General features: G+C 43.1%; 1 long non-coding RNA gene across 1 annotated transcript; it reads right to left on the reverse strand.

The window, feature by feature from the left end:
• Positions 1 to 18,596: 18,596 nt before the first annotated feature.
• Positions 18,597 to 23,866, reverse strand: LOC121004705. The gene is made up of 3 exons (XR_005779816.1): positions 23,818 to 23,866; positions 23,263 to 23,391; positions 18,597 to 18,709 (listed from the first exon to the last, which is right to left on the reverse strand). It is a non-coding gene; the product is annotated as an uncharacterized LOC121004705 (long non-coding RNA).
• Positions 23,867 to 24,123: the final 257 nt, after the last annotated feature.

Raw genomic sequence — 24,123 nt, forward strand, 5'->3', positions numbered from 1 at the left:
TAGATGCACATTTGTGAAGACCTAATATAAATTACATCAGATGACAATATAACGGCACTTAGGAGATAATAGCGGCGAAGAGGCGTGTAGTAACACAACTCTGGGGTGTTACAGTTGTAGTATGGAGATAGAAGAATGAGGCAGGGTTTGAATCTAACTCAGAACTTTACTGTAACCAGGATCTTAACAGCAATTTTACATACAGTTATAAAACAGTCTTTTGTGAACATGTAGTTTGGATGTGATAAATCCCAGTAACAGGCTATATATGTGGCTATATCTCAGGCTATAGTAGGAGGTTGTGTACCCGCAGGCATTTAGTCCTGAATCTGGTCCTCTGTTCTCAGTGATGGTTCTACTTCAGTGTTGCTACAGATGGCCTTTCTGTACTTGTAGTAATAAACAGTGAGGCTGTCGGAAGCAATAAGTCCTTCACCTGTATACAAAGGTGCCTGAAAGCCTAGTAAAATGGCTGTCTCCCTTTTTGTCTTCATATAGAAAAATAAGCTTTCACTGGGCACCCTGGAAGGGTAAACCGTAGAAGCAAGGTCCCACCTTTTGTCCATTTCCTTGGCCACGGAGAGGTCTGGGCTACTCTGGAGCTCCAGAGTTCTGAGAGGAGGGAGGTCCTCTCCTCCTTCTCCCTGCTCCTCACTACTCCTCCTACTACATCTCGTCAATAAATTGTGTGAACTGGGTATCTTAAAACATAACTTTTACTATATAATGTTAAAATAAGTATAAATTACACCACATTATTGTGAGACAAAAATCGCACTTTGACAGAAGTGCCACTAACTAATGTCACAAAGTAAGTGAAAAAATAATAATTGGGTGGATCTTACCACGTCCTGTAGGGAGATCCACACCTGGTGGCAATTGGTCCTTTTTGTAAGGTGGCAGAAGGACACTGGTGACCGGTACACTTGTGTTCAAGGCATAAATTTGTTCTCCTGTTTGTCCCTCACACAAATCCCTACCTAGAAGGAGGGCAGGGGGCTGAACTGGTTACCTGCCTATCAGACACAGAGCACCCGCCCTGACAGGGGGGACCCCATACGGAACCTTTCCCTAAGTATGGGCCTAATCCTAAATTGCACCCTGTTTTATAAAGCCCTACATGCAATGTTTCATTCTGATTTGCCAGAAATCATCAGGGGACTTCAAAGAACATTCAGGGTTAACTAGAAAGGGAAATACAAAATACACGGCATATTGGTCACTTACAATCCTGAGTGTCGGATTATATACAGCAAATCCTAAAATTATATGTTGGTATCTACTTACTAGAATCGAAGGTAAGTTCCCCGTCGTATTCTATGAATGGATAGTCAGTGGCTCATATCCATGCTAGGTATAGGGAAGTGTCCCATATAGACCTATGTCTCGCCGCAATTGGTGGTGGTTTGGGAGAGCAACTGTTTATGGTCAGTCCCTCCTACATATACTCTGTATCCGGCTAGTTCAACCCCCAATTACCTGGCTCGAGTGGTGCGAACACCTTGCTCCGCGTCTGGAACGCACGCCATCTGCGTGCGTTCCACCGTGCCGGAAGTAGGAGTCATGTGATCCCGGGTTGCCGGAAATAGGGTGGGAACCTGTGTGAGTGTCGCCCGCCGCTTATCAACAACGCGACTAGTACAGACAGTGCCCACGTATGCCGCGAATGATGTTTTGACAGCTGGTAAATCGCAGAATCGCTTAAGTGGATTTAACAGAACAGAATGGTTGAATACATTTTAAGATGCCGATTAATTGTGATATACAGCGAAGGATTAGTCAATAATCATTCATTCAGGTGTCACAAAGAGGCGTTCCAAGAGAAGTATTACAAGGGGAAAAGGGGGGACAAGGCGGCCTTATTTTAAATGAAGCTGCTATAATTCAACTGCTCCTTAAGTCCTAAGGGATGGGTGGTCTTGAGGTAAAAGATCCGTTTTTGCCTCACACTGGAGGATTTTCCTGTCCAAATCACCTCGTCTCACCCCTGGCTTAATCTTCTCAATGCCCATAAATGAGAGGCAATCTGTCCTCCCTCCCTCCATGTTCCGCTCTGACATGCCGCGAGACAGACTTGTCCCTAGCATTTTTTACGTCACCTATATGTTCACCTACAGTGGCGGAAATAATTATTTGACCCCTCACTGATTTTGTAAGTTTGTCCAATGACAAAGAAATGAAAAGTCTCAACAGTATCATTTCAATGGTAGGTTTATTGTAACAGTGGCAGATAGCACATCAAAAGGAAAATCGAAAAAATAACTTTAAATAAAAGATAGCAACTGATTTGCATTTCATTGAGTGAAATAAGTATTTGAACCCTCTAACAAAAAAAGACTTAATACTTGGTGGAAAAACCCTTGTTTGCAAGCACAGAGGTCAAACGTTTCTTGTAATTGATGACCAAGTTTGCGCACATTTTAGGAGGAATGTTGGTCCACTCCTCTTTGCAGATCATCTCTAAATCCCTAAGGTTTCGAGGCTGTCTCTGTGCAACTCTGAGCTTGAGCTCCCTCCATAGGTTTTCGATTGGATTAAGGTCCGGAGACTGACTAGGCCACTCCATGACCTTAATGTGCTTCTTCTTGAGCCACTCCTTTGTTGCCTTTGCTGTATGTTTTGGGTCATTGTCGTGCTGGAACACCCATCCACGACCCATTTTCAGTTTCCTGGCAGAGGGAAGGAGGTTGTCGCTCAGGATTTCACGATACATGGCTCCGTCCATTTTCCCGTTTATGCGAATAAGTTGTCCTGTGCCCTTAGCAGAAAAACACCCCCAAAGCAAAATGTTTCCACCCCCATGCTTGACGGTGGGGACGGTGTTTTGGGGGTCATAGGCAGCATTTTTCTTCCTCCAAACACAGCGAGTTGAGTTAATGCCAAAGAGCTCTATTTTGGTCTCATCAGACCACAGCACCTTCTCCCAGTCACTCTGAATCATTCAGGTGTTCATTGGCAAACTTCAGACGGGCCTGCACATGTGCCTTCCTGAGCAGGGGGACCTTGCGAGCCCTGCAGGATTTTAATCCATTGCGGTGTAATGTGTTTCCAATGGTTTTCTTGGTGACTGTGGTCCCTGCTAATTTGAGGTCATTAACTAACTCCTCCCGTGTAGTTCTAGGATGCTTTTTCACCTTTCTCAGAACCATTGACACCCCACGAGGTGAGATCTTGCGTGGAGCCCCAGAGCGAGGTCGATTGATGGTCATTTTGTGCTCCTTCCATTTTCGAACAATCGCACCAACAGTTGTCACCTTCTCTCCCAGCTTCTTGCTAATGGTTTTGTAGCCCATTCCAGCCTTGTGCAGGTCTACAATTTTGTCTCTGACATCCTTGGACAGCTCTTTGGTCTTTCCCATGTTGGAGAGTTTGGAGTCTGCTTGATTGATTGATTCTGTGGACAGGTGTCTTTTATACAGGTGACTAGTTAAGACAGGTGTCCTTAATGAGGGTGACTAATTGAGTAGAAGTGTCTAACCACTCTGTGGGAGCCAGAACTCTTAATGGTTGGTAGGGGTTCAAATACTTATTTCACTCAATGAAATGCAAATCAGTTGCTATCTTTTATTTAAAGTTATTTTTTCGATTTTCCTTTTGATGTGCTATCTGCCACTGTTACAATAAACCTACCATTGAAATGATACTGTTCTGAGACTTTTCATTTCTTTGTCATTGGACAAACTTACAAAATCAGTGAGGGGTCAAATAATTATTTCCGCCACTGTATCCTCCTCCTTAGTTCTCTTGTTGTTTTGCCCACGTACTCTTTACCACAGTCACAGGTGATTTTTGTAAACCACTCCTGTGGTTTTGCAATTAATGAAATCCCTGACCGTGTATGTCTTGCGGGTGTTGCTGCTCTTAAATGTTTTTGCATTGGTCATATATCTACATGCCATACATCCTCCGCATCTATAGTTGCCGTAGATGCCTCTCTAGCCACGTTTTATTTGTGGGTGCTGGTGTGAATTGGCTGTTAACCATCAGGTCATGAACACTCCTACCTCGCCTGTACGTGATACTGGGGTACTCTTTAATGACTTTACAAATATCCGGGTCCATCCTAAGTACATGCCAGTGCCTAGAGATGATCTCCCTTATTGCAGTAGAAGATCCATTGAACATACTAATAAGCGAATAAAAGAAATTCGCCTTGAGTGAACCCCCATTGGTTGTTCATTTTTAGGGGTAAGAAGGGAAACACTGTCACAATTGAGGGCTGCTTGGTAGGCCGGTGTCAATATACCCGCCGGGTAGCCTCGGTCAATAAATCTGGTTCTCAGATCATCAGCCTGTCGTATAAAGTCAGTGTCTGGAGCAATTCCTCCTTAGCCGCAAGTATTGGCCTCGGGGGATCCCTTTCTTGAGGGGGGAAAGGATGGCTACTCTCCCACCTCCAAGAGTTGGTAGAAGTAGGCTTTCGAAAAATTGAAGTGTCAAGTGTACCACTGTGGTTCTGGATGACTCGTATGTCAAGGAAGGGGAGTAGTGTTGGATGACATTCAGATGTAAAGTGCAGGCCTATGTCATTATCATTTATGCTTTTAGCCCATGTAGTGTCTCCAAACTCCCCTTCCAAATGACAAATATGTCATCTATAAAGCGTGCCCACATTTGGACCCGCTGTAGTTCTGGTGTTAGTTAATCTCTGAACACTAACGTATTCTCCACCAGTCCAGGAACAAATTTGTGTACGATGGGGCACAGGGACTCTCCATCGCCGTGCCCCTGAGCTGTTGGTAGAATTGGCCATTGAACAGGAAGTAGTTCCTCTTGAGTGAGAACTCAAGCAATTTAAGAACAAAAAGGTTATGGGCTGAAAACTGCCTCCCCTGTGTAGATAAAGTGAGCCACTGCATGCAGACCCCAGTTATGTGGGATTGACTAATATAAGGCCTCTACGTTGACGCTCCCTAGTATACAGCCTTCCTCCAAATGGATCTCTGAGTTGTTTAAGAAGGTCACCGGTGTCCTTTACATGTGAAGGGATGGATGATACAAAGGGTGCTAGGATTTTATCCACATATACGCCTACGTTTTGGCTCAAGCTATCAACCCCTGAGACAACAAGGGATAGTAAGTTATGTTTTAAGATACCCAGTTCACACAATTTATTGACAATAGTTTGGGTTGTGACATTATACCTCCATACATCCAACGTAGTGTGGAGGTATAACCAATATTTGATTCTACTACATCTCACCAACTCTCAACTCCCAACAACCAGGCCTGAACTGTGGTTTATGTGTGTAGTGCACCTAACAGCCTGGTAACAGGAATTCCACATAAGAATGAAATACAGCATGATATGATGTAACAAGATTTTGCAGTGCCCACGTACATTAGTGGGACGCTGCAGGGGGTTGATGGCAGTACCATCATGGGGACATGGCATGGATGGGCTGCTGCTGCTGATCTGATGGCACTGGGGGACATGGTGGATGGTATAGGAAGCACTGGGAAAAGGGGACATTTTTTATAAAGCAATACGTTTATTTTAAGAAGGTTTTTGTTATTAGATTAATCAATTAATTGTAAAAAAAATCTATAAAATACTTGATTTATTTAAGTAATCGTTTACTGCAGCCCTAGTCGGTCCAATATGGCGGATCCTCCCTGTACTTTACCACTTGGCTTTATTGGCCTGCATTGACTACATGCATCTCACACACCCATCAGTGAGTGCTGCATGTGGGGCAGCGTGTGATGTATGAGAAGCATGTGGGGTATGCGGTGTAGGTGGGGCGCGTGGTGCTGCAGTGGGTGAGGGGGTGCATGGTGCACTGCATGAGGTGTGTGATGATCATACACTGCACCACATACATCGATTACACAGTGCTGACACATTGTTCTGCACATCAATCTAGATGTCTGGGATCTAGTCTTCAGCTCCACCGCTGCCATATTTGCCGGGGTCCTTTGGAAGGGTGCCCGGCTCTCCTTACTACAGCAGCCCCAGGAGCTAGCCCCTCCCTCTTACATCTAGCCCCTCCCTCTTATATCTAGCCCCTCCTCCTTACAGCTTTCTCTGCTGCAGGACAATGTACCAGCCAAACTAACCAATCACAAAGCTCCTTATTTCAGGCACAGGCAGCAGTAATGTACTTCCAGGCCGTTCAGAGCGCCCTGCGCTGATGAATGGAAAAGTTTTTACCGCATATTGGTACACGCTAAACTTTTTTCAAAGTTAAACAGCCTGAACAGGCATCTATGACGCTTGTACAGGAGTTATGGCGACCTCTGGTCTGAAGTCATCCCCACACTATCAATACAGTGTAATACCGCCGGTAATTACCCGATGAACAAGAAAACGGCAGATCGTGCGAATTACAATCTGCCGCTGGCAAATGACTGTACAGCATGGAGACAAACGACGGTATAACGATCGCGCCTCCCCATACTGTGGACAAGATCGCTGCATGTAATAGGAGCCGTCTCCTCAGCAAGCGAGCAGGTGATTCCTTCCTTATTTCCTGTAAAATCTGCCTATGTAGTAATACAGCCTTTACACACCCTACCAACAACATATGCACACAGCCGCCCCCTACACATACAACCTACAGGCAGCATCCTTCAACACAACCCTGTCTCCGCATACAATCCAACACAGCCCCCTATATACAACCCAGACACCTCCATCACAGCATAAAATGCAGCAAAGCCCCCCCCCCCCCCTATACAACCAGATCCCTCTTCGTCAGCATCCACAACCAGTCTCCTGCCATCTGTGTACAATCCCTCACAGCCTCCTCGCATACAACCTGCAGACATCACCCTGCAACACAGCCCCCCCATATACAACCCAGACACATCCTTAGAACACAGCCCCCCCCCCCATATACAACCCAGACACATCCTTAGAACACAGCCCCCCCTCACACAACCACCCCACTATCTGTGTGCAATCTCGGTCCCCCTCGCATACAAACTAGACCCCACCCTACTGCACAGCCTCCCATTTTGGCACACAATCAAACATGGCCCATTCCCTCGGCATCCACACAGCCCCCCCCATATACAACCCAGACACCTCTAGAACACAGACCCAGTCTCGTCTTAAAACTCAATGCAGCCCCCCATACAACCAGATAAGCCCTCCTTCAGCATCCATAACCACCCCCCCACCATATCTGTGTACAATCCCACATATTCTCTCACATAATACACCACCATACTACACAGCCTCCCATCTCGGCATACAATCAAACATAGCCCCCCCCCCCCCCCCCCCCCCATCTCGGTGTACAATCCCTCACGGCCTCCCCATATACAACCCAAACACGGGCCCCTAGTCTCTGCATAACATGCAATAGAGACCCCCTCCCTCAGCATCCACAACCACCCCCCACCATCTCGGTGTACAATCCCTCACGGCACATTCCCATCAGTTTTAGTACACAATAAGTTACTAAATTAGTAGGTTCCATGTACTTCTTAAAACTCTTGCACCAGAAAATTATGCAACTGACAATACTGGCCAAACTCTCACGCTGATGTTAAAAACTGAGACTTTGGCCAATATATTCCTGTCTGGAACCTATCGGAGCCCAAGGCACCTCGTCAAGGTATCTCTATGTGGCATGGCTCCTGTAAGGAATATTCTTTTTCCCTTATTTGTACCCCTTGTACAAGACTTCGGTATTCAGCTTGATTTGATCCTTATCTGGCCAGAGAGAGCGATAATGACACACTACACACTTCTGTGTAGTTCAAAATCACTCTGCATTTTTATTGATCTCGTGAGACATATATAGTCCCAAATGACATGATGTTTAAGTTAACCAGTAACACACGTTTTTAGCCAGCTACACATTTCAGTTATCTCATCTTTTACCAGAGTCCAAGGCTATATGTGATATGTGAGCAAAATTACTTAGTAGTAGTTTTTCAAGAACATTGACCCCTACGTGTTCCTGTGTACGTGATGTATTAATGTATAGATAGTGATGGAATATAAGCTTATATAAAAATAGGCTTTGGACTGAAATAGAACCTATCAATCCTCTCTTAAAATCCATTTACATATATCTATATAATGTTTTTTTTTTCATTTTGTATATCCAGCAGCATATCTTGCAGAACTGCACTAGTGACATTTATCTGTTTTACCATAAAACAGGCAAGTTTTGATATTGTCCTGTGGTTTTTATATGGCCAACCCTGGTACCCCTATCATGGATACCCCTAAACTCATGTATTCTTCTCTAGAGAGGAGATTCACATTATAGTCACAATTTTCTGGTAGCTGTAGGGAAGTGTCTCTCGTGTGTCGTGTCTGCATTGCTGGGAATAGTGGTATCATTGCTAATGTCAACCTAGCTATTGTACAGGGCCCCTCTGTAATATTGGCTGGTATGTGTAACTAGTATTTCAAAAGGCCAATACCCATCCTGTTGGTAGAGGTACATGTTTGTCTAGGGATGGTACTGTTTTTGTAATATTACATTGCATATTTTTTTGATACTATCTTTTTACAACTTTCTAGATTTCTATCATATTACTTTGCAGAGTCTCATATGTAGGACAGTTATAACGAGCATGATAAGGATTTACATATCCATATTTAACATCATGATCCTGCAAATCTGTGTCATTCAATTGGGAACGTAGGAGCCCTGTCCATACATCTACTGGGGTGGGGACTGCAATTATCAAGGCACTACATTTCAGCCATCTCGAGGAATTTCCCGACTGTCATCTCGTTGGGGGTCAAGGCTGTCTGCCTCCGTTAGTACCTCCGGACCTCGTTGGAGGTCAGGGCTGTCTGCCCCCGTTAGTACCCACTGTCCTTCAAGGCCAAGGCTGTCTGCCTCCGTTCCTGCCTCCTCTTTCTCTCGCAAGCTTCACTCGGGTGGCGTGGATCCAAATTGGAGATTGTTCAGTCGGCACAGCTGTTCTGGTTACTGCAACCACGGTAGTAGGTGGGCCATATACGAAATCACCTTGAGCTCTTCCTTTCTTCAGTGTTTCGACCACCAACTCATCCCCCACACTGGGTGGGTGGGTTCCTGTGGAAGAGGGAGATTTACAAGCAACTTTTTTTTCCCTCAGTTTTGTTAAGTACCTGTATCAATTTGGTGACATAGTCTTCCCTTATTAAATCAAGGTCTCCTCCCTGCACTATCATTGGGCCCAAGGGGTGGGGAAAGGCCTCCCCATGAGTATCTCAATGCTGTTTATGTCCTACTCCGTGGAAATGTGCTATTAAGATTGAAGCACTGTGTTGGGGGAATGCATAACTTCCCCTCTTCGCAGACTAATTCTATCTTGGGATTTTTCTGCAATACTGGATAACACCAGTCTTGCTGTTACTGTTCAGTGGCATACCTTTGAAGATCATTAAGCATTTGCAACATCTCAGGGGTTGGAGGTGCCAGACATGGCATCTCCCAATGGTTACACAAACCTTTGGGGTTGCATTTGGCCATTCATCTCGCCACCTTATCTGCCAGCGCATTGCCCTGTGGGACATGATCCTTACCATCTGCTGCCGTGAATCCTCTCCTCTGCCAAATCATACCATGGTCCCACACTACCCCATGTGTGTACCTACTCTCAGTATAAATGGTGACAGGTCTGTTAGCATGTAGAATAAATGCACTAGTGAGTGCAATGAGCTCAGCTGCCTGCTGTTGTCTGGATGTCCTTGAGTAGGCCTACAACATCATGAGTGGTATGCAAAATGGTGTAATGTCACATTGTGAAAGGAGTTGCCAACTCTACCATCATAGCACAGGCTGTAAGAGAACACAGACATGCCAGCATCCCTTGAACAGGCGTGGGCATTACCTTTGAGAAAAATACACAAGGACGCAACTTGCCTCCGTTTTCTTGTGTCAGTACACCCGCCATGGTTTTACAATTTTGGCGTGCAAACATGTGGCAGGGCATATTATAGTCAGGGAGGCCCAGCCCTGGACTCGACATGAGTAAACATTTCAGATAATCAAATGCATTGTACATTTCAGAAGACCATTTAATCAAATCTGGATTTTCCGTCCAGAGTGGCTTGCCTCAAAACATTGTCATAATAGGAGCAATCAGGAATCCATTGTCTACAGTAGTTTATCATACCAAGGAAAGATAACATTTCTTTCTTGGTGTGCGGGGTGACCAGGCCCGCAATAGACTGGACTCTTTCTGCGCTGATTCTCCGTTCACCTTTTTGTGAGGACAAAGCCCAAGTATTCAACCTGCATTTTACACCGTTGCATTTTCTTAAGTGTCACTTTGTGACCACATCCCGACAACCATTGTAAACCATCCTGAATGCTGGCCTCCGCTGACATGCTACACAGTAACAGATCATCAACATATTGCAGCAGCACAGAACCTTGGGGGGGGGGGGGGGGACCATGGTTTTTGTAACGGACCGTTTCAGCAGACAAGGGGTTAAAATCCGTTTAGGCGATATGCCCCTTTCTGAGAGACAGGCCCAGCTACTGCAGAACACCAACCTCCCGAACTGGATACAAAGTAGCACTCCAAACTGGAACCTCACGAATAGCTGCTAGCAGACGAACAGGAATCTGCTTACACTCCTGGCAATCAGTCTCTAACAGCATACAGTGGATCCCCCCCAATAACGAGACAAGGCTCAGTGTTGAGGGTCAAACAGTGGTCTGACTGTTCAAGTACAGCCTCTTTTATTCACAAACCACAAACATAGTACTGCCCACAGGGGTTTGAAATACAACCAATCAGTATATTAGAACACATACAATGTAAGTACAGCAACCAATCGTTCACACCCCCAGAGGACCAGAAGGGAGACTGCGACACAGGACAGATACAACATATCCCCACAATGCATCATGGTTTCCTCCTCTTTGTCCCGGAGACAACCGAGGAGCAATCAAATTATCTCTCAGGACAAAGGGAAATCACCAATACACATGTGGGGACAACAGAACAGACATCACCATTTAAACACACAATGGCACAATAGAAACACACCCAGCATATTCCTCCCAAGCTGACAAGTTACACTTATTATAAATTGTTACAACTTTGTGAGTTTACATTGTCCATACATATAACTTACATGAATTTAAACAGTATAACTTGGGGACAAACCTATCCAAAATTCACTTGAATAGGTTCAGGGGTTTAAAAGTTAGTATGGGCCATAATCCTGAGGAAAGAGGCTGATAAACGGGCCTCTCCAAAACCCAGTGGCGAGGTTGGTTTCGCCACAGTTTTAATGTGGCTTGGAGGACTATGCTGTACACTACAGGTGAATCCGCATATCCCTGGGGTCTGCACCAGGTCAGTTGACGTCCGTCAAAGGAAAAAGCAAAAAGTAGTCTGGTTATCTTATCAACTGGGATAGAAAAGAATGCATTTTTCAGATCTATCACACTGAACCAGACAGCGTCTGCTGGAATGGCAGATAATTAAGTGACATCAGGTACAACAGGGGCTATAGGCACAATGATGTTGTTGATGGCCCTTAAATCCTGTACAAAGCGGGTAGCACCATCTGCCTTTGTCACTGGATTCACAGGCGTGCTGTAGGGTGAAATCACCTCTTCCAGGATTCCCTTTTGTAGGAATTCTTCAATCATTGGTCTAAGTCCATCAAGTTTCTCTTTTGACAGCGGGTATTGTTTCTGGAACACTGAGATGACACCTGGTTTCGCAGTAGCTGTGTAAAGTGTGTAATTTATGAATCCTGTGTCAGAATCATTTGAAGACCATAATGCAGGGTTAATGTTAAGTTCTGGGTGGTCCTGTATGTTTGCAAGAATTAGTGGCACTGGTGTAGAGATTGGATTGAGATCTGAGTGTACTCCTATGCCCTGATTCTTTGCTGATACTTGCAAGTCAAGCTTAATGAACAAATCTCTCCCTAGAGTAGTAAGAGGGTATATGTTTCGTCAAAGTGACAGGTACCACGCCCCCTTTTATATCGCTTGATATTAGGTTTATATCGTTTGATATAAAATTTATAGTGCGTGCTATTTGATATTAAAATTTATATTGCCTGATATTAATTTAATATAATCGCATTAAAAATCAAACTGACAAATATAATTAATTTAAAAAACTTTATTCATTTTCCTTATTTGCAACAGTCCCGTAGGGACAGACACGTTTGATTGTAATTACAGCATCGTATACATAAGCGTTTCATGCGTTTTGTTACAAATGATCACACAATACGGCAATTTTTTCTAAAATCGTTAGTGAAAATTTTTAACACCTTTTCAAAAGATATTCCTTTAGCGAGACATTGTAAGATATAGATACAGTAATGGCCGCAGACTGTACTAACGGCATCTTGTATTTTTCTGTTTTGATACCTTATGCAGTTTTTATATAAAAATTCTAAAACTATAAAGTCGCCAGGAAATATTTCATTTGCGGGTGATAAACCCTAACTATCAAAAAAATTGATATATCATTCGGGTATAATATAATTAAAATCCAATGCTTCCCCCGCTGATACGAATTATCCGTATTTACAATGTATGCCGTGGGCCTGTTGATTTTACCCCCCCGGTAATAAATCGCACGGGAATACACCTTTAAATATGCGCCTGGTGTTAATATCAGCTTTAATAACACAGGCAATTTCATAATTATTCATGTTTATTGAAAATCGTATAATACATCCCGCCTATTGTATATTCAGTTCATGAAAATATTATTGAAATAATCATGTTAATTGTGTTTTGCAATCGGTTCAGCAAATCTAATTTCAGCTCGCAGATTGCCAGTTTTTACTAATGAGAAATAACCGCCGGGCTCTTGATCCGGCGATAAATCAAAAGCGAACAAAGTGTAACCATTCAAAAACTTGTGCTAATCGACGGATAAAGCGTTGTCGGCCTTGTGTTTCCCCAAAATATGTACTAGGGACATATATTCACGAACGGCTGATTCGTCTTGGAAGTTAGGTTGAAAAGGTTTTGCCGGGATCTGTTGACCATCCAAATATAAGGCTGCATAATTCACATTATAGTGGTTAAAGCACAAAGGATTTCTTTGGTAACTCCCGGAAAATGATTCGTTATCCACAAACGCTAGTATTACTGTTTTCGGTAGGTTTCCGAGGAAAAGATTCTCGTGGTTAGATATCCGGCTGGTACGCTATACACTTTAAGCGACGCCTGATCGATCACTTTGCGTTAGCTGTTAACAGAGCGCGACTGTGACCGATTCTTACAGCGGGCGATACTTGTACTCTTTTGACAAACAGGGAAGCGTGCTGTATTTGGACTTTAAACTGGGACGCCTCGGCCGACATAAGGCAGAAAGTGTCTTTGTTTCTGGTCAATTTTATCTTTAGATCTAAACCGTTCAGTATTAACTTTGGTTGATTAAATATATCGGCGTAAATGGGGCCCATTAATTCCACACTTCTAGATCGGGCGGAATACTTTGCTCTCTTGCTGAAGCCTTCATTACGTCCGTCGAGAACCCTGTCATCATGATGTCCCGCTGTGTCTTTATAATTCACAAACTTGAGCGTCCAAATTTACAGCCGGTTTATTCTAAAATTTATTAGGGACTCTATATACGCTCTATACGTATAAAGGTTGTCGCTTCTTGAAATCAACGTGTCGCCGAGCGTTATATCCAGTTGATTAAAAAGACTCGCTATAGGGTAGTTAATAAGTGCAACGCGGGATCCTTCTGGTATGGGTGTGTTATCAGGACTAACTGTTTTGCAAACTACATGTAACAATGTGTTGTTAAGGTCGTAATAATATTCACCGCTGCCCGTGATGTAGAATTCCAAAGGGGCATTGTCAGTGATTGCGGCGATTGGCTGCACCTCTACATAAAGCGATTTTTCAATGCTTGTTTGTGTAGGCGATATTTGAAAGATATCCAACTCTGATTTGGCGAACTCGGCGGAGGCGTCATGCACGAAAGCCATAGCATCTGACTAGAAGATGTCGCTCGGTGAACGACTTCTTGTTTTCTGGCGGCGACGTCTCTTAGGTTGTGCTACTTTATTCATGAAAGTTGGTAAGACAACGGCAGCGCGTGCACGTTTTCTTTTATGCGTTTTTTTTTACGTATTCGTACGACACTAGAGCCCTCCTGGCCCTGCGTCGACCTATTTATACGATCCATAAAGGCGGTCGAAGCCGTAGTGACAACGTCTTTAGCGATGTTATGGGCGGCTGTTTTCACATGCGGTTTTACAAGCTCCACACCTTTCTTAAATAGGGGAACGACACGACGGAACAGCCCCGAAATAAGCCAGCGAGGCCAGAACCATGCATGAATTCGGTACCGTGAAATCCGTCCAAACCATGACCGGCTTGCGTTATGTAATAATGCGTATATGCGTCCGGGTCACCGTACACTCTCGGACAACATTTTAGTGCGTCGTCACAGCGTGCGGTCTAAAGTGTAATCGCACAATAGTCTTGCCGTATTTGAATTTAACAGGTTTAGACTGATCCGTGAGTATCGATATTGTAACAATGTCAAAATGATGTTTACAAACGGGTATATAGTCCGGCCGGTGATACTTTTGCGTGACTATCTCACCATTTTTACCGCCTAACTCGACAGTTCTTAAAAGTTGTACGTAACTATCGCCAACAAGTGATGTTGGACGATATCTGTAAAAACAAACATTGTATTAAAAACCGGCTTTAAAGGGAACCTGTCACTGGGATTTTGTGTATAGAGCTGACGACATAGGCTGCTAGATGGCCGCTAGCACATCCGCAATAACCAGTCCCCATAGCTCTGTGTGCTTTTATTGTGTAAAAAAACGATTTGATACATATGCAAATTAACCTGAGATGAGTCCTGTATGTGAGATCAGTCAGGGACAGGACTCATCTCAGGTTAATTTGCATATGTATCAAATAGTTTTTTTACATAATAAAAGCACACCGAGCTATGGGGACTGGGTATTGCGGATGTGCTAGCGGCCATCTAGCAGCCCATGTCCTCAGCTCTATACACAATCCAGGTGACAGGTTCCCTTTAATATCGGGATAAATTTTTTTTTTTCTCTTTTGATGAAACTAGAGCAAGCCCCTTTTATACCACCAGCATGATGTTCTAAAACAGGTAAGCCGGGTCCTTTGTAGCGGAGAGTGATGTGCTCGGTGTCTACATTCTTGAGCGACGGAGCTTGTGAATACCCCGGCAGCCCCAAAATATTCCCCAACTTCACACAAGGCATGAACTTGTATACTGGCGAATTCATTACATAAACGGTTCTGTCAATATCGTCGTATCTTAGACGCAGTTGATCGGGAGGTATTTTTATAGATTCAAGTTTGCTATTAATGGCTTTGATGAGGTCGTGCATATTGGAGTAATAACACGATTTAACGAAGATGGACCGCTTTTGCTAACTTAGTGGTGTAATCGGCGATGCTGTGTTCGGGGTAAAGTTTGCCGGATGCGTTGCAGGGTAGCGTGATAAAAACGATACGTCCTCCATAGTTTACAGACGCATCAACTGTTTTTCAGGCACCCAAGAGTTAAACTTGTTAGGGTAGCCTATCCACTTTACAAAACACAACATTTTACCCCGAACTTTCTTCTTTTTCAGTATTTTTTTTCTATCCTGTAAACTCGTAGCTTGTCGAGAGTTACTTTTTGGACTTCCTCCGGGTAGAACGAGCTTTCAATGAACTCATCGGACAGGTCTTTCAACTTATAAAGGGGTCTGAGGTCCCTAGTGTTTATAGCGTTTATTTTAAATATCTCATCCGTATAGGTTTGTTCATACCCCTTTGTAAAAACCCCCTTATAGCGCACAATTCTGACGTGATCACCTATATTTAATACCGGTTTAACTTTTTTAATAGTATCGTAATACCCGTAGATATTTTTCCAAACTGCTAAAGAGTTCTTTTGTCACATCGACAGGGCGCCGCCTTATAGTTCTGTGGTATGTGCGGTTATAACTAGACACCAGGTCTTGTAACTTGTCGATGTACCTGTACGTGTTTTGTTCTCTAAGATAGCGCCACATTTTAGTTTTCAGCGTTCTATTAAAACGTTCGACCAAAGCTGCCTTAACAGCATTTGTAGTTAAAAAATGATGTATTTTATAGGTTTCACAAAGATGCCTCATAGGTTTGTTTATAAACTCACGGCCCCGATCAGTCTGAAGCTTTCTGGGGGTTCGACCGCTTAACTTAAATATCTGCTCAAAAGCGGAAGCCACTGTAGCGCCGGACTTATTTGAAAGGCCCGACACCCAGGCATATTTAGATAGAATATCAACGACCGTCAGCAGGTATTTTACACCATTATTTTCTTTAGAAAAATCCATCAACACAAGATCTGCCTGCCATTAAGCATCTATATCAGACACCATAACCTTGTTTCTTGTAAAGTTTTTTTTTTTTTTTTAACAGGTTTGTACAATGTGTAAGTATCCTCGTTGCTCAACCAGTTTTTTAGAGTCTTTTCTTATTCCAAATTTCCGGACTTCTCTGAATAAGGATTCAACGCCCCCATAAGAGCCGACAGCTTTTGGCGTGTAGTACTGTTTGCGCAATATTTTGCTATTTTGCAGGCATTTTAGCAGTGTTTTAAACAGCGTCTACTCAACAACGCCTCCTAACTGTTTATACATTTTTAAATAATCAAGCTATTTATTGTAAAAAGAAAAAAACTGAAGACCATTTATTTAAAACAGTTGATGTATAGTAAATAAACATTATAAGCCGTTACACACACACAGAAATTTTATATACATGCAAAGTAAAAATGTATGTAAAACAAATAAACATTATAAGATGCTTAATACAAAAAGTTTATATACAATCGCCAAAGTAATTAAATTTACAACACTAACAAAGCAGCTTGCAACAAAGGCGGGAGCCTCTTTTTAGGTAGAAATGAGCCACGGGTTGACGCAGTAATAACACTTGCGGTGTAAAAGGGCTTCGAGCCTCGTCAAAGGGCTCACTCAGCGCCCGCTTTTTCAAATTATCGAAAAAGTTCTCTTGTTCTTGTATTACCGATAACGTTGACGGGGCGTTCAGCTGTGCAATAGTCTCCATAAAATAGTCCCAACCTTGAGGTTTAATCTTAGGCACCCCATGACTCTGGGTAGCTGTTCGAATCAGGTCAATAATGTTGGAACCGGGTACAGTTTGTTCTTTGTAAATGAATTCACCCATAGCGTTCCAGTAAGGCTTATTACCCGAGCGGTACAGCTTTTTCTATAACGTGTATTAATACTGTCAAGTATCTCGTTAGTATCTGGGCTGATTGAGGTTGCATTTGACAATTGTTGATCGGTTTGCGGCTGTGTAATCAGGGTTATACCCGACATTTCTTTACCGGACTGTTTGAGCATTAAGTACCTCTGTAACACGGCTGTGTATCTCAATTTTTTTAATCATCTGAAAGGTCATTTCCGTGTAGTATTTCGCTAATCTCATCATCTAAGCGACGTTTGGCGTATATCTGCTGCATCTACGGATGTTTTTTTAAGCCTGTCCATTTCATTTTTGGAAACCAGGAACATTTTCTCTGCATACTGCATTATGAACCACCGGCTGTATTGGCTATCAGGCTAGTGATTAACGGTATTGCAAAGCTCCTATAAAACCGCCGCTCTGGTTCACAATGCGCTTCTTTCCTTTAATGGAGTACTTTTTATCACTTAATTTCTTTATAGCCCTACACCATTTTTTCAATATTTTTTTTTTTGGCACTCTTTAAGAGGGATCTTTCCTTTAATGATATCGAGCGCTATCTCGCCAATAGCCGATATCAAATCATTACTGGCGTTGCGTAATATTGATTTTCGGGCCTTCAGATTTGTTTTGACTAATGCTTTTAAAAGATCCCAATTACGCCGGATCCTGTTCGACATCCTTACAGCACCAGCGCCGCTATCAAAAATAACCGTAAAGATGTGTGATACCTCATTTTAGAGCTTCTTTTTGCACACCTAAGCCACCGGCAGATCTGGTGGGAACAGACCGGTTCTGAGTCGTAGGTCCTCAGGCGTGTCAGATCTTAAATCTAAAAGTAAATAGCCATAAGGCTTGTGTGTAGCATCTTCAAAGCTTCTAAAAAGAAACGGGTTTTACCGGGGTACATCTGCCGAGCCAACGTAATAACCTGTAAGGACCATGTATTTAGTGTTTAAATTTATGGTTCGGCTTTTCTTATCCTGACAAACATTTTGAACGAGATACATAATGCTCAAATTTCTGTGGTGTACGTATTTGGTGAATGCGTTTTTGTATTTCAAGATTTTCACAAGCCGCCTCCATAAGATCATCAACAACCGCCAAATTTACCTTGTCCGTTGGAAATAGATCAGCGTCTGTAAAATTTTGCGGGACCCCCCTCGATAAACAATATATGATATTTGTAAACAAACGGGTTAGTTCATCATACAATTTCTGCCAACATGCGTAAAACCAAATGACATTATCAGGTTTGTGCGACATTAACGCATCCTTGTGCATTAATAAATTTTTAACAAAAAAACTCTTTCCAGAATTTGAGGGTCCTGCTAGAATACACAAAAAAGGGTGCTGAAATTGCGCAGTCATGTTTAATAGCCAAAAGGCAATGTTGTAAAGTCAGCCGTCGGCTGTCTTTGTGTAGACTCACTTTTGCGTTTTACGTAATGGTGTTCTCTATGGTCAAGCGCTTCCTATTTCTGTAAATGCCGTCTTGCTCGATACCTATTGTTTTCTGCGTCTCGTGGTCGTTGTTGTGTGAGTAATCCAACACAAGGTCTTTTAAACTGTCAAAATTAACAAGCCGTGTGTTAGCGACATTGAGTGTTATACCCTTAACCTTCAATACGGTTTTCCCGTTGTTAAGTTTGTAGCCGTAAGTCTTTGGGCCAGCGGATACAAACTCGGTAATGTGGGCTTCGTCTGGTATTTCACTAGTTAGTTCACCGAGAAAATCACCCAAGGGTGGCGTCCATTCAGACCCCTTACTCACGAATATGACTGAGTCTGTGTCGTGATAAAGGCAACGTTCCTGTAGCCTGTCTAGGAGCTTGTATAATTTGAGTCTGGCATAGGCGGTTGTAAAATAGGCTATAAAAATGTTTGTTTTTGTTGTGGGTGTAGTGCTCTTTTACATAGCGCCAATTGACTACTGCTGTATCGTCATCAATGACATTAACCTCAGAGGTCGTAGTACGGCACAAAAGCTAATTTGAAAAAGCTTGTCAGGGTCCGTGACAAGTTAGAACGCTGGCCAAACTTACCCCGCAAAGAGTTTAGGAACAGTTTTGAAATTTGTCTTTTTGCTGGGTTTACAGCTATCTTATCAGATCGCAAGCAGACCTTCTTTTTTTTTAAATGCCGCTTTGTAAGCCGTTTTTTTTCCAGAATCCGTTTTACACCAACTGGGATAACCGGAAGCCTCCTGTTTATCTCTGAGGTGTAATTTGATGTATGGGGTGAACAAATCATCTGTTGTGTTCGGAAAATGCCAGATCTCGTCGATCTCGGCAATCCTGTAACCTTTTTCAACAGCTAAAACTATTTCTATAGTGCACCATGTACCGGTTAGGGACCGCTCATCGTCTGTGTGGCTGCAAATGTCTTTCTGACAGCTCAAGGCGCATGTGTAGCATAGCGGAAACATTAGTTTTTTTAGCTTTACAGCCAGGACCGGAAAAATAAATCTCTGGGCGGGTACACTTTAACTCGGACAATGCCAAAGTATTTTTTGATGTAGCCAAAATGATCATAAATGATTTTTGGGTGTCCTACAGGGTAAGTCTTAGTTTTATTAACAAAAGGGTACAGACTGGTGAAATTGTAATAATGCACTGTTTCATCGGCCTGCACCTTGTGATAAAGTTTAATGGCGTTAGTGCACCCGCCGTAAAGCGCGTCACGAGGATCCAAAGGAGTCAGGAATTTCATTTTAATCAGAAAGTCTTTGACCCCCGAATCGTTTGCAATCGTTTCCCGCCACTCGTGTTCCCACAGGACGCGGACCGTAAAGCCTTGTCTCTGTAGTCTGCTTTTCCTGACTAGGAAAGATTGGTATAGCTGCCCGTAAGACTATTTAGTAAGCTCGTTGCTGTCCTGCTCGTTATAACACACAGGACACCCGTGATAAAAACAGCCCTGAAATTCAAAAGCGGTGTGTTTACCGTTAACAAAAGCATACCCGTCCAAAAAATATTTACCGACCTTTTTTTCACCGCCCTTTAACGCGTGTTGTATAGAAATGCCTTCAGCATGTTCAAGGTACAAGAGCCACTGTATAGCGGGTGTTGAAAAGAGTTTCTGGGTCTTGTGGTAATTATCTGCAGGTACAATCGCTATGGTATTTTTGGGTAGAAATTTAAACCGATACATGGCCATGCACACGGATGCCAATGTGATGAGTTGGAGTGGATCAATACATTTAGTGACCGTTCTGTATTTCTTTTCACGTTTAATGTATTGCAGCACTTTTTGTTCCGTCATGGCCATAATCGTGTCCCTGTAACACTCACAAGCCCTTCTCAAAACCTCAACATCCTGCTTACAGTAAGCTTTTAACTCTTTCTGAAAATTAAAGGTGTCATTTTTATGTTTCTCGTACCAATCTGTGAATTCTTTTTTCTCACCAGGCATCATGTATTCGATGCCGTAATACATAGTGGCCGGTAGGGCGCGTATGTAGTTTTGATTTTCTGCTGTGTTGAAAAAATGCATGAAGTGACCTTTGGCGCCTGAAAAACCCATGGCCTCAGGCATCTTGCTGAGCTTCATAAACATGAAATTCAGCGAGTCTATGAACCTAATTTTTAAGTCCTTGTCACGAGGGTGTCAAGAACCACGCCTGACTGTTATACCCGGGGTCAGGAAGTCGCAGCGGTTGGCTGCACGCTCTATGTAAGATAGGGCTGTTTCCTTATGGTAGCTTTCTGGGTTTGCTTTGCAAACCCTTTTGGCTCACTCAGGTATCCGTAGCTCCTTCTCCTCAGCTGTTCCTTGTCCAGCACTCCCAAACCTCCTTATATTCCCCTCTCGCACTTCTCTGGTTGCCAGATATAGAGCTTCCTGCCTGGACATCTATTCTGACCCTCTGGAGCTGTGTTGCTGCGTTCTCTGGTAGTTGGTCCAGAACGCTACCCTCCGGATCCCTGTTGGACCTTTTGTGGTCTATTGTGGTCACCCACCTGGGTGTATGTGTTTTGTCTGTTCTCTCCCTGGGGTTTCCCTCTTAGTGACAGTGGTGCGGACTAGCGATCCCACCGGCCTGTTCACTATCTAGGGCTCATTTTAGGGAAAGCCAGGGTTTAGGCACGTGATCGCCGCACGGGTGAGGAACCCGTCTAGGGACGTCAGGGCAGTCAGGTGCCAGCCTCTCCCTTGGGCAGGGCTTTCCCTTTTCCCTCCCTGTGTGTGACGCCGGTCATTACAGTCCTTCAGGGTAACGCACATTAACCGACCGCCGTGATTTATAATATCAATTTTAAATTTTTCATTAATTAACACCTGTAAAACAAAATAAGCGTCGTAGCGTCCGGCATTGTGAGCTATAAACGTGTAACCCGAAAACTGTGCGATTTGTATATATTTGTAACAAAATCCGCAAAAAGTTTTTTTTCTTACAAAGAGCTTTATCACAAAGTGACAGGTTTCTATGTGTTGAACGGCAATACGTCCTACATATCGGGCACCGTGTATTAGACTGCTCAACACAATTCGGGCTCTGGCACGCTTTACAAAACTGCATACACCCATGTCTGTATTTATGTTTGTATACAGTGCAACAAACGTCGCAAAAATAATCGCAACCGATAAAGGCTTTTAGATTTTTTTTTTTATGCCATAATAATGCTTTTCATGGTGCAATATATAGACTGTCTTTTCTTTAGCTGTGTGATAACGCCACTGTTCCCTATTGTGGTACAAAATTTAAATTGTGATGTAAATTTTTTTTTCAAATTCAGCAACGTCAGTAAAACACCAAATACCCCTCGGGTATTTGTAAGTCTCTATGCAGTTGTTGAGCTTTCTCTAACAAGGCGACGTCGCTCAAAGCAGCACCCTCCAAAATAGCGTAAACACTAGCGGCCAGACAGACGTTATTATCGTAATTATTAAAATCGTATGAATGTTGTTTTTTACGATTAATATTCCGACTATGCGTCACCGCCGAAACGTCTTCTGACCCCACCACGGCGACACCTGACAATGATGACAACTAGTTTAAGTGTTTTACAGGCTATGCACTCCGCGTTACTCTGTAAAGCGTTAGCGATATTATCCAAAAATGTTTCGGCTCTAAGTCCATCTCTAGAATACCTATTAGAAAAAATCAAATCAAATGTTTCGCCGCCGTCTAAACGCAATTGTATGAAATCACCCGGATCGGCGTCCCGTAAAACCCTATCTAACAATGTCTGTATAAAAGCGTGTATTGCATCAAGAGCGGCAACAAATGAGCGAATGGCTTCGAGGTTAGCGAATCTGAAGTGTTCCGTGTACATGGTACTATTAAAATTCGCTAAGTCACGCTGTTGATATACACGTTCTAGATAAACGGATCTAACATTTTGTGGTTCAGGGGGTTTGTCTGTAATAGCCTTGTTATAGGGCCTGTCGTCATTTTGTGGGTCGCTGTTTGGACGACTGTGCCCTGCTTGCGCGGTCTGCGGTTGCTGATGTGTTTGACCAGCATTCAGAAGAGCCGATGCACCAGTCTTGTTGCGACATTCCTGTCTTTTTTTTGCTAACTATTTTGTTCGGATGCGCCGGCGGCCCATTGTTACGCCGGCGACGCCCTTTTTTTTTTCTCTAGCTATTTTAGAACGTTTAACTGAAAAACAGATTTTTATAGCCTGTTTTAACTTTCTAACCCTAGCACTTACAGTTGTTTTTGCGCTTTTAAAAGGTCGTCCACCTCCACCAGTCATCACTAGTCAGTCTCTGCCTAGCAGCTCTTTTTCAAGAGCGTCAAGATGCGTAATCGGTCGTATGCATTTGTTACGTGTAGCGTGCATTTGTCCCTCAGTATTTTTGTTGGGACTGTTAAACGCTAGAGACGTCGAGTCTTTAACGTAACATTTTAAATGCAACGCCACGCGTGACATTTTGTCATTACATTTCGCGATATCCCTCAACGTGTCGTACGTCTTACCACCCCGACAATAACAGGAATGGACAAGAGGCGCGTATCGCTGTTGGGGTTTGCTTATCTGTTGTACGTTGCTGCATGTGTCTGGTGTATCAAATGTGATGCGCTTTTTACAAGGTATTACATCCTGCGTATTGGGTATTGGTGTTATGTCGCATAAAGCTGTAATATCATTTATTACGCTAGTTGGCTCACCACTCTGCAGAACCGGCCGCGGCGTTGTTAGAACTCCCGCTATCGGTGTAAACTGTTCCTGATGCTGTTTTGTGGTCGATCGCCGTCTCTCTTTAACGATTCAGGCTTTGTTGCTTTCTTTTCTTTTGGCTGAAATTTAGAGACTAACATTAAGATATAAGTATTAAGAATTTTCAAGCGCGCTAATTAAAACTGCTATTATAAATAGATAAATTGATAGAATTTAGATAGTTGGGTTATTTGGATGTATAGAGACATAGATAGATAGGATATTTAACAGATAGCTGGAAAGATAGATGGGTAGATAGCTAACAGAGATAGATAAATTGATAGAATTTACATAGTTGGGGTATTTGGCTAGATGGATAGATTGGATAGATTAGTAGTTGGGGTATTTGGCTGTATGGATACATAGCTAGATAAATGGCTGGTTAGATAGATAAATTGATAGATATGTCATTATGACTATTAAAAATTTGAAGACAAACAGCCCACTGTAAGTATTAAAAACATCAAGCGGGTCTAATTAAAACAGAGCGCCGTGTAATAACTTACGGGCATCAGGACAGCGGATAATCGGCATTGCGGGATTCCCAGTCAGCCAACTGTCGCGGGCGTTGGTGACTGACTCTGGTGGTTCTGGGAATGAAACAGTTCTGTTGACACTTGCGCTACTACCAGGCATCTGAAAAACTTTAAATTACATGGTTTGATCAAACACCGTTGTTTATACACGTTTAAAAGTTAGACATCGTTTTTTTGAGCGGCTGTAGAGGGCGCCTTACCCGTTGTGTTCGATTTCTTTGATACCGCTTTGGAGACACCGGTCGTGGCCATTTTTCTTTTCAGCGCTGCATTTAA

The sequence above is a fragment of the Bufo bufo genome, chromosome 6, assembly GCF_905171765.1.
Source record: "Bufo bufo chromosome 6, aBufBuf1.1, whole genome shotgun sequence".
NCBI classification, from domain to species: Eukaryota; Metazoa; Chordata; class Amphibia; order Anura; family Bufonidae; genus Bufo; species Bufo bufo.